The 12,498-nt window shown below is 43.7% G+C and overlaps 1 pseudogene; it reads right to left on the minus strand.

Moving 5' to 3' along the window:
• Window positions 1-489: 489 nt before the first annotated feature.
• LOC114693097 lies at window positions 490-12,044 on the minus strand (annotated as a pseudogene).
• Between the last annotated feature and the right edge of the window lie 454 nt (window positions 12,045-12,498).

Raw genomic sequence — 12,498 nt, forward strand, 5'->3', positions numbered from 1 at the left:
GGCCCCCAATGAGGCTCCATCACTTCCAAATGATGTGTAGCATATCCTGTCTTGATCTTTTGGCTATCATGGTCTGTTACATCTTCTGGTACCTGGGTTACAGCCTCTAGGTTCTCATGTTGGCTCCAGGCATTTCCTTGTATTCTCAAAAATTTTGAGTACTGATTTAGGGTTATGCAAGTTTTTGGCTATTTCCTCTCTATATTTGATCAAGAAGTTCTGAGGATATGCAATGAGGCATCTATTGGAACAACTACTTTCAGTATTATGTTGAAAGTGGAACTACTTTCTGAGGTTGTAGTCATCTGATCTACAACCAATACAAAAGTTTGGGACATTATTCGGATTTATTTCCCCCCTCCTACTTTTTAAAGGTGTCTGTTGAATTTTTTCAGCATAACCACAGAGGCATTGTGTTCATGATGTCACATACAGGCAGAAACACAGATACAATATTTATAGTTAGCTCAAGTGCATTGCGTCTAAGTCTCACTTATACATCTTCATGTGCCACAGCTCTTCATTCAGATAATGAATATTCTCAATGCTGATGCCCTTGTTGACTTTCTCAATGTCTGCTGCAGCAACCTTCATGACTCTGACACACAGGGTATACTCTTTCCCTTCTGCCGTGACTACAAAGATGGTATCTACCACAGCAGTGTAGAGCTTCACTCCAGGAGATGTTAAACCTGAACACATGATATTTGCACCACTGAGCACAAATTTGACGGCTCCTTTGTTGACTGGCTGGTGTGGCAGGACAAATGGGTATTTGTGAAGTAATTCTAGTGTTGGATTTAAAAGGTCCTTTTCTCTGCCTGAAAAATAGTAATTCTCTGTTGACTCTAAGGATTTCCATGTGTTCATGGCATCACACTATTTTGATGGGATCTTTCTTAGGCATTGTTTGGTTAAGCCACAGCTCAATACCTGGAAACTGCCCAGTCAGTTGGCGCTTAATACCCTTAATAATGGAAGTTTTCAGCTGGATACAGTTGGACACTCGCTCCTCATCAAATTTCTTGAACACGGTCTTGGTGAAGGGGCGCTGATAGGGAAGAGCTGAGGTGAAGCGAGGATCACTGAAGATCCCACTGTGTCGTGTCTACGGGAAGGATGGCACCGGCGTCCAGATTTATTTTACATCTGAAATTTCTATCACTACCTCAACTGGAATTCAGGTTAAGAGGCGCAAGCCGGTGAATAACTTATCTGCGACCCTCTACAGCATCACAGCCTATTTCCATGTCCTCGGATCTGTGAGTACTCTGCTCCCGCCATCAGGCATCCAGCAACTGAAAAGTACTTCATGGAACACAGTAGTTATACAGTAAATTGATTTCAGAAGAAAAATGTTTTTTTGTTTTCCTTTTTTGTGAATATTACATGTTCATTGCAAAGGAAATGTAGAGGTACAGAAAATCACAGAAACATCAAGTAACATCTGCTGGGCTGGTAACTCTGTAACCATCGCTAGCTTTTTAGAGACTATTTCTTCATTCATCTCTCTCAAAAATCCATAGAAGTACTAATACCACATGTAGTTTTATAACACACGTTCTACATTCACGTTTCTATGTTTACAGTCTTTTCACTCTGTAATCCTTTCTCTTTTTCTGCCTTCCCTCAAAGTAGCTAATGTGGGAGACCAGCCACGACCTGCTCCCACCTTTCTAAGGGTTCTTGGGTGGAGGAGAGAGGAATGAGGAAGTATTAGGTAGAAAGATAGACCTAAACGAAGAGGAGAAAGACAAGGGACACAGGATAGCTTCAGGAGGGCCCTGGGTCAATACCCAGCCGCCCTGCTGCTATGAGCTGAGTCTCACTTAGCACCCTGGATTCTGGAGGAAACCCAGCCTCTGCCAGCGCAGCCGCTGCACTCTGGCTCCGTTACCTGCTCTACCAACGGCCTTGCGTCCTCTGTGTGCTGCCTCTTTAGCACGGCCAAATGCCACCCTCAGGGTAGCCACACGGCTACGCCTTACCCTGCCTTACCAGGCGCCTGGGAGCTCAGGCTGGCCCGAGTTCCAGCGTGAGTCTCAGCTGTTCAGCCTGGAGAACGGCTCTGCCTCACTCAGCAGTTTCTGCTCTGTAGCCACAGCTGCTAGGCACTCAGAACCTGTTCTTTTCATTGCAGGGAGGATTTCAAAATCTCTGCTGCACTTTCCACATCCTGGGCATGTCTGCAGCACTACCTCCACCTTGGTTCTGCCCTGGGGCATGCTGCCCCGTCTTCACAGCCGCCTGCCCTGCCAATGCCTAGCTGGGGCAGCTGCACCCCTGTCTCTGCTGCTTCCGGAGGTTGTCAGTCTCTGAAGGGGCTTCTCTTGCTCTGACTGCCAAGTCCGCAGTGGCTGCTCGGTCCCCAACGCTGCTTTCTGCGCCCCAGGTCTGGCACTGGAGAAAACCTACTCTACCCTACGTTTCTATTTGCGCCCTCCTGAAGCTATCCTGCATCTCTATCTTTCTTATCGTCTCTTTCTATCTTTCTACCTAATATTTCCTCATTCCTCTTTCCACCACCTAAGAACCCTTGGAAAGGTGGGAGCAGGTCGGAGCTGAATTTCCACAGACTTTTGCAGGCTAGTACTTACAGCCTAATGTACTTTTTTCTATATCTGTCTTCATGTAAATCTAGTTATCATGTGAGTGCACAGTACCTGTGATACTTCACCAAAAATTAAATCTTATGTGTATACACTTATTATAATAAGCAATTATTTATAATAATTGGGGGGAATCTTGAAATTAGCATATCTATAACTCATTTTAAGTTACCAGGCTGTTCCAAAATATGGATATATCAACATTTATCTATTTTCCTATTAATTGGCACTTTCTAGTTGTGACTTTCGGCCCTACAAAAACAATACTTCAACAAAGATCTTTATGTTTTCTTACACTTGAGGATGCTTTGTTGTAAGTAGATTTGTTGTAACTCTGTGGGTTTGGTCCCAGGTTTTGGCACCAAAATGTGAATTCTGCAACTCTGGAAAGGTATCCTGACTACTTGGGGAGTCAGGCAACACCTTGAGCTGCTTAGGACAGCTCTGATGGCTGGAGCTGCAAAGAGACAGTTCAGCCCTGGAGGGTGAGGTATCCCATACACCTCAGGCTGCTCAGAACAGCTCTGCCCTGGAGGTGTCCCTGACACCTGGAGCTGTCTAGCACAACTCTGATGGCTAGAGCTGCAAAGAGACAGCTCAGCCTTGGAGGGTGAGGTATCCCAGACACCTTGGAAGGGAAGTTTTTCTGACTACTTGGGAGAGTCAGAGTCAGCGCAAGTTTCCTTGGTTCTGGGTTTGTGGATAAAGTGTTCATTTCTCTGGCTCAGGTCCCAAACCCAGACTGTATTTCTTTCCCTGGTCCTAGGCCCCAGGGCCAGGATTCTACTATCCTGCTCTGTGATTGGTTGATCTCATAAGTTAGTTGGCTAGGGGCAGAGATGGCTCTGATCTGAGCCAAACTATGTTCCTTTCACTGACTGGCCTTATCTGAGCCATCTTTCCCTAGTTCTGGGCTCCAGAGTCACGGTGGGTTTCTTTAGCCAGCCCCTTTTCCCTACACTTTATTTCTACAGATCACATTCCCAAGTAAGAATGGGTAGCTTCAACAGTATACAGTCACAGGTTTGCTGGTGGAAACACAAGCTATACAACCTTTAATGAAGAGTCCATGGCTTTCCAAAACCCTACCCTCAACAAAAGGTTCAATTTTGCCAACTCTATGAAGTAGAAGTTTCAATTCATCAGTTTAAATTTGCATTTCCCTGAGTACTAATTAGGTAAAAATCTTTTCGTAGGCTCATGGTCATTTGGAGTCTCATTCAGGACTTAAATGTAAATACTAAATTATCAAAAAATTTCAAACAAAATTTAGATTATATATAACTTAGGAACCAAAGGTAGACCTTTCAAATAAAAAAAAATCAAGAACCTAAGAAGATATTGATAAGTTTTTTTTCACCCCTATAGGCCTCTCCACTGAAGCAGCAATCCAAATCAGACCAAATCAGACCGAATTAGAAAAAGCTCTGGTTTAATGGGTAAAGTGTTCCCAGGTGATTCTCCAGCCCCCCAGAGAGGAGACAGGGACAAGAGACTGGAAAACCACGTCTGTTTTCTGGGATGCAGCTTAAATACACGGTGGGAGTGGTCTTGAGCCTCTCTGGGGGAGAAGCTGTGTTTGGCGGGCTTTGAAGGGCGGTTGGGGAAAGAGAAGGGGAGGGGAGTTGAGGTGGATCTTCTACCAGAACATTCCAGACTCTTTGGGTATATGGATGCCAGGGTGCTAGGGGCTGAGGTGGAGCTCCCACCCAAACGGAAATAATATTTCACTATAAAATTAAAATGATGTGACTTTACTACATAAACGTTTAAAGACAAATGCTAAATTAAGAGAAATATTTGCTACACACATGTCAAAGAATAATATAGAAAAATATACAAGGTATCTCTAGATGATAAGAAAAGACAAACCCATAGAAAAACAAGCTAAAGTATATAAAGGCAATTAACTTTAATTTATTAAATGAGTAAAGTATGAACTAGGGATGAAGGTTTTTATTTGTCTATTTTTAATCTAGTATGAATTACTTCTAAGAATATAATTAAATTCTTCTAACATTCATAGTTTTTATTTTAATGTACAGTATCTAATTTCTATTGACAAGTTCCCTAAAACTATTAAATACAGCTCACAAGACTCATCTTGATTGAACACTGGTTAAATGGTTCACTATTCCCTATATTAGTTGAGTTCCTCTCTGATGTATTTTTTGATGTACAGCAAGGCTTGAGCCCTGAAGGCTATCCCACAGTCATTACATTTATAGGATCTTTCTCCAGTATGCATTCTCAGGTGCACAGTGAAGCCTGAGTTAGTTCTAAAGGCCTTTCCCCAGTATGAATTCTCTGATGCCGGGCTAGCTGTGACAAAGTAATACAACCTTTCCCGCATTGCTTACAAATATAGGGCTTTTCTCCAGTATGTGTTCTCCAGTGCACTGTAAGGTATGAACCCCTCCTGAAGGCTTTCCCACACAGATCACATTTATAGGGCTTTTTTCCACTATGGATCTTCTGATGTTCTGTGACATGCACCATCTGGCTAAATGCTTTCCCACAGTCATTACACTTGAATGATTTCTCTTCAGTTTGTGGTTGCTGATGAGTATTAAATCCTGAGTTACTTGTGAATACTTTCCCACATCCATTTATAGGGTTTCTCTCCAGTATGCCTTCTCTGATGCACAGTTAGCTGTGATGTGTTAGTGAATGCTTTCTCACATTCATTACATTTATATGGTTTTTCTCCAGTGTGAGTTTTTTGATGTACAATAAGGTTTGACTTAGTCCTGAAGGACTTTCCACAATGATAACACTTATAGGATTTCACTCCAGTATGAATTTTCTGATGATCCTTGAGATTTACCATTTTGGTGAATGCTATCTCACAGTCAGTACATTTATATGGTTTCTCTCCAGTATGAATCCTCTGATGTACAGTTAAGTGTGATTTTATTCTGAAAGATTCCCCACATTCATTATAGCATCACATGGTTCTGGACATCCCAACTCCAATCCCCACACTTGCATAGCAAGTATCCTACCTTTGGAGTCAGCTCCCAGTCCCTATAATGAAAATTAAAATGTAAACCTACTTAAATTTGTCTTAAGTCGATTACTATGGATGCTACTATATTCCTGGTATTTTAAATTGCATTAGGTTTTAGCATGGAAAGCAAGATTCAGACTACAGGACTAAAGGATACGTTACCATTGGTAATTACAGTGTGACCACCTGCCAAATTTAGGGCTACCACTACTAGTAGAAAAGAAATCCCCCAAATGGATGCCGCCAGCTCTAGGCTACCATACCTCTCCAAGTATTCACTGTGAACTTTCAATGAGCTGGGAATATAAGGACAGAGCCAGAGGCAGTAAGGTATTTACTCTTTATCCCCGTCACGAATGATGGTAGATATCACCTTCACCAACTCTGTTTCTTTTGCTGAAGGTACAGATCTTCACCTGGCTGTGTATCTTCAGAACTCTGAAGGGACACAGGAAAGGATCACTCAGTCCCTGCCTAGGAACTGCACAGAGCCTCAGTAGGCACCATCAGGCCACTGCAGCTGAAGTGCAGGTGATGAACTTTTCACTCCTTTACTTAGGCTGAGATTAGGCCCCTAGTGTCCAGGCATCTTCCTTCACTTTGTCTGAGATGGTGACAAACACACATAACAGAGCAAAGCATAACCTGGATCATACTGCATATTTCTTTCATACAAGTTTTTAAAACTCGAAAAAAAACAAAACCTATCAAAATAAAGGCCAAGCAATAATAGGGCCTTCAGAATACTGCATGCCTCTCTTTCTTTCATACGGGGACTAGAGCTGTTTCTTAGAATGTATCTGTCTTGTGCAAGAATTCTCTTTTGTGACTATATTTCCCACAAACTTTATTTATACAGATACACACCACCTGTTTTCTACAATTGAAAAATCGGTCCAGGTCTGGCAGACAGCCCAGCTGTGATGTGCTTGCCTTATGAGCTCGAGGACCTGAGTTTGAATGTGACACTCACAGAGAAAATGCTGGTGTGGTAGCACACACTTGTAATCCCTGTGCTGGGGGAGAGCAGGATCCTAGTGCTCACTATCCAGACAACGTAGCCTTAGTTGGCCAGCTTAGGGACACACAACATCTTCAGGGAAACATTAAAATATCCAGTTTTATTCCAAGTTTCCAACCTATCTTTTACTTTCCCACTGAAATCTAACATCTTGTTCTTTCTGCTCTACCCTAGGGCATCACCCTTGTATCCCCTTCTTACTGGCAGCATTTTCACAAGTGGAAGCCGACACCCAAATTCCATTTGCAAGTGGGCACAGCCTAAATCTACTGATCCTCATGAAATTTCCATGACCAACTTAGAGAACATCAATATCCCACTTCTTTCCTTACACAGCACCCATGTTTTAATATACTATTTGCCTAAACACATTATATAATGTATTTTTTGGTTATTGTTTACTCTTAATGAGACTGTAGCTCCTGATGGCCAAGCACTTCGTCTTACACACCTTTCTGTCTACGTCATCTACTAAGCTTGAGGACTTCTTCATGGTTAGAAAATAGAGAGAAAAAACTGAGCATGGGCAGGAGAACCTGTGAGTTAGGGGTACACAACGTGTGTGTGTGTGTGTGTGTGTGTGTGTGTGTGTGTGTTTACATATACACCGCCCCATTTTTTTCTCAATTGAAGAATATGCCATCCTACTACCTTACAAATAAATATCCTGTAAGACACTCCAAAAGTAAAATTTCAAGACTGCTATAATATTTAAAAATAACCCAATGTTTTTGGAAAGACCAGGTATCCTGATACTTTTATTCAATACGTATTGTTGGAGGGGACCCTGCAGGTATCCAGGTAGGGAAGCCAACCACAAAAAAGGTGAGAATGAAAACTCAGTTCAGATTGACTTGTCAACCTGGATCAGACTTGGCGAGTCTGACGCCAGATGGTTCAATTAGCATATTTCAAACACAGTTTGAAACTGGGAAAAAGTTTCCAGGCAACAATCACCCCAATTTCAGGTGCGCAATAAAGCTTAAGGTGTGACTACTTAGAAACTCCTTTACAATGTGATCATGAGGGTGGTGGGTTTTATAGCTAATGTGGTCTCTGACTGATACAGTATAGAACTCAGCAGGCCACAAAGTACATTCCCTCCCTAAGCATGGGTTTAACTGAGAGCTAAAGATACAGGTCTAGGGAGGGAGAGTCTGGGATAAACATTCTGATTGAGGTCTGCCTCTATAGTAAAAGGTGGGTGAGGTCTGCCTTCACAGATAGCAAAAAGGTCACCAGGTCATTAACAATAGCCATTCCCAGCCTTCTGGGTGAGAAAACAGGTATTTTATCTCCTCCACTGAGGAGATAACCCTGTGTATTTAGCATCCTGGTTCCCTACTGCTCTGTGGGTACAGGGACCTTTGTGTCCCCAACATAGAGTGAGTTTTTTTATAGACGATAATTTTTATTGTGATGGCCCCACTTTTTGTGGGTCAAATGATTTGGTTCTGCTCTCAGTTGAAGGAGTGTGGATGAGGCAGAGAAACTTTGCAATTCCAGGAACAGTAGACATTCTCCAGCCAGTGCAGCAGGTCAGAAACAGAAGACCCCGACTCACCAGAGGCCCAAATGCAAACAGCACAGCATCCATAATGTCTGCCTCTGTGATCCACTTTCTGGAAGGGAGTCTGTCCTGCCAAGAGGTGTGTAGGGAAGGAAGCCATGAAAACCAGTCCTGGCTTGGGAATTTCAGACTCATCAAGCTGGATCTGTTATAAGTTTGCAGGACCCCAACAAGGGAACACAGGAGGGCCCCATGAGGGAGCACGGGGATGAGCCTGGAGGGGCAGGGTGGTGGAGGAGCACGAGCTGTGAGGAGCGGGATGAGCCTGTGAGGGAGCACAGGGATGAGCCTGTGAGGGAGGGAACACAGGGATGAGCCTGTGAGGGAGCACAGGGAAGATCAAGACCAACTTTCTATTTTCTGGAGACTTGGAGCTCATAATATCAAATGTAGCCATAGCTGGTAGCTCTGATACTGTAAAGCAGCTTTAAAAATACACTATCATTTAATCTTTAAATCAATCTGATGGGTATTATTGTCCCAATTCACAAAAGAAGAAATTAACACTTAGAAAGTCCAAACCACTACTCAAGGCCCTGCAGATACATGCCTCTAAATCAACTTAATCCCTAAGCCTACACCTTTCCTACTAGATCAATTCGCCGAGTGAAGGAAAATGATCCGGTTTTTCTTCGCCATATCTATCAAATACTCCATGACTCTCCCTGTGATAAACGAATTTCCTGAAATTTTCAGGGACTTCAACTTCTTGTAAAGGAAGCATTACAATTTGAAGTCAGAGGCGTTGACATGTTCCCCCTCCCCCAATGTCATATTCAAGTAGGTTTTAACCTGCCTTTCTTATATGAGGCAAACCCAAATGAAAAGCCAGAATAACAATGAAGATTAAACACTAGACCTTTAATATTGAAAGAAGATGCTTAGAATCACTAGGGAGGCCACTGTGGCCAACTTTGTTAGGGCGTGCCTGCGGGGATCCGGCTGTCTTACTGTACTGAGAGAGAAACTGACTATCTCTACCGCTACCCAGTACAATTAGATGTATTTCTAAAAGGGGAGAGGTGGCAATAAAGGTCAAACCTTCTTAGTAAGGATGGAGTCAAGAGGAAACTCCAAAACAATTGCTGGTGAGTTTTGAAAAAAAAAAAAAATGAGGGTATCAAAGATTAAAAAAATGCCTGGATTTCTGACAGAACTTTAAAGAAATTCATTTGACAATCCTAGATGCTTTGAAGTAAAAAAAGTTTAAAAGTAATTAAAACATTAAACATTCAACCAAAGAGAACAAATAATTAAGCAACCACAATTGAAGAGGAAGAAATATTAAAAGAAGAAACCAATGAATAAGAAAACAAAGAAAGACAGGGAATAAGTCCAAAAGCTAATTCTCCAAATAATGGACTAGACAAGCCACTGGCCAGTCCAAACAAAATGGAAAAAGAGCCAATAAACCAAACTCAGAGTAGTGATAAATAAGTATTGCAAAACTGTCAATAAAAAAAAAATAAAATTTTTCAAAGAACAGCTTCTGTTCAATGAAATTTCTCTAAAGCTTGGGTTAGGGAAATGGCCCAGTGGGTAATGCGGCTTGCTGCCAAGCCTAATGGACCAGAGCCTGCTGCTGGATGGAAAGGACCAACTCTCACAAGTGTCCTCTGACCTCCACACATGCTCTCTGGCAATGCCTGCTTCCCCTGCCACAAACATCAATGATTAAAAACAAAATTTTAAAACGTTCTCTCTAACGCTGACTCAAAGAGAAAAAAATAAGTGGCCGGTGCTAATCACCTCGCAGCATCTCATCTCGCTTTTAACCAGGACATGAGCCACCCTGCTACAGGGTGGCCAGGATCTGTTCGTGAACCGACGTTCTCAGGGAGAAAAAAAAAAAAGCCTCAGCTGTGTTAAAGATTCTACAAGGTGTGGGGACCTGCCCCACCGGGAACTTAGGTCACCTGTGAAGAGGTGGCCTGGCACTGAGGAAAGGTAAGTGCACCACAGAGACGCAGACCAGACGCAGCGGGGAGTCAAGTCAAGCAAGAACTCCTTTATTGATAGGCAGTAAGCCTCTTTTATACCAGAAAACCTCAGACCCCTAGGAGGGGGATGAAGGAACCAGTGAATCATTTTAAAGGTCACCCTATTTACAAGTTGTTTATGTCCTGACATCATCTCCTGTTCTTTAGTATCTTATCTTAGCATAAATAACTTGAGCTAACTTCCCTTTTCACTGTCTTTAATCTCCATACAAACAACCCAGGCTAACTTCCTTTCAGCCATCCTTTGTATCTATTCTCAGCATAAACAGCTTAAACTAACTCCCTCTGGTACCATTTGTATCCACTTTCTGCACAAACAGCTTAAAGCTTAAGCTCTATTTATCTGAATTTCTCTCGGCACCCTCTTTGTAGCCTATGTATGCCCCACAACAATGCTAATGGACAAATAAAAACTTTGGAGATTATGGAGAACTGGAATGTTGCAGGTCCTGGGCCAAACTGTCATGGGCTGTCTTTAGCCCTCGCCAATAGCCACTCTTTGCCTACCTGAGTTTGGTTTAGCATCTGCCCTGTGACTGTTGGGTAAATCCTTTTGTAATGTACACGCTTTTCTTCCATCTACTGTACAATTATCAACAGACTTAAGGAGAACCTCCCTTGTGGTTCCCATGTCAGTGTATTAAAAAACAAAAAACGACGGGTGCAGGCTCTGGCTGAGAACTTCAGCACCTCGGACCAGCCAGCATGTCCTAATCAATACACTTTACTCCACGATCGTGCCAGGGAACACGTGACTTAAAAAGCGATCTCTTGAGTTGCCTTAAAATCAGCCAGCCAGTGCAAGCTGCCTGATGAAGGAATACAGCGCAGCTCTCTGCCGAAGCCCAGCTCCCGTGCTGCCGGCCTTTGACTAACCGCTCTCCACTTCCACGCGGGTCCACGCGGGTCCGCTGCACCGGCGTGGCACTGCTGGCGTCCTCGTGGAGCTGCAGCCTCCGCGCTCCCAGCCCTTCGGGCAGCCCCTCGCCAGACGCCCGGGCTCTACCGGAGACTGCTGCACCCGGTCTCGGTGGCCGCAGGGCCAGCAAGCTCGCCCTCAGGATGGGTAGGTCCGCCAGGCTAGATCCGGATCGGCTACGTCCCGCACGCCGCCCCAGCCCCGCTGCCAGGAAGGGTACGCTACGCCGCACCCTTCCAATACCGGCGGCCACTTGGTGGATGGCGGAGGGCGCTGGCACAGAGGGAACGTGGACAGCGACGGCACTGCACAACAGCGATGACAAGTGCGCTTGCGCAACCCGCGACCCGCAGACTACAGCACCCAGAATCCCCCTTCGCCCCTCCGCGAGCTTAGGAACAGTTTACTGCTTATCAACCCTCCAGGCGATCTAAGAAATTCAATCGCATTGGAAAATTTGCATCTAGAGTCTATGGCCGTGTTACTCACTAGCACTAGGTATCTCGGGACCTTTTCCTCAGGTCACTCTGGTGGAGCTAAAGAGAGCCACCCAGAGGCAAAGAGGCCACCTATAACTTAATTAAAGCTTCAGAAGCCAGCAGAGTTGGTGAATGTCCAAGCTTTTGTTTGACTTGGAATTTCTTGATCGAAAAGATTGGCGACACCTATAATTTCTGGTTCTGTAACCTTCCTGAAAGGAATGAAAATATGCTGAAGGGACCTGGTGCCAGCCAGTGGGGAAACTTGTGTCCTGGAAAGAGATCTCACAGTTCTGGCAACGTACCGGTCTGCTTTCCACAAGAGACCAACTGGGTCTTAGAGTGATGATAGACAGAACCACACCTTGACCACGACTGCCCTCTGTTTCAACCTCATGTCAGGACCGTGAAGATGATCTTGAGGTGGAGGTGTCATTGGACGTGGACACATTGTGTGTGTATGTTGTGGGGACGTCACTAGACCCTTTTATTTGTTCTCAGTGTGACCGCATTGAATAGATCCCACTGACCTTTTCCCACCACAACTTCAAATGGGGCTGGCCAGAGCCAGGGGCCTCTGAGAATTTCATCTTCCTACTCACCTTTCTACGCACCATAGCTGTGCCAGCAATCCATTCCATAAGCATTCATTTTATTTATTTATGTTATTATTTAATCTCCACTCTGGCATATATATATTATATACATATACATACACACACACACACACACACACACACACATATATATATATATAAACCGCATGATGGTTTTGCTTTTGTTGATATATTGTTGTTAGGTTTTAGGATTATTTTTTATATCTCTACTCAGTATACTATAAGGTATTTTTCTCTGTATTTTTCACTTACATCTCATGTACTTCTCTCTCT

Source organism: Peromyscus leucopus, chromosome 8b (genome assembly GCF_004664715.2).
Source record: "Peromyscus leucopus breed LL Stock chromosome 8b, UCI_PerLeu_2.1, whole genome shotgun sequence".
In the NCBI taxonomy this organism is placed as follows: domain Eukaryota; kingdom Metazoa; phylum Chordata; class Mammalia; order Rodentia; family Cricetidae; genus Peromyscus; species Peromyscus leucopus.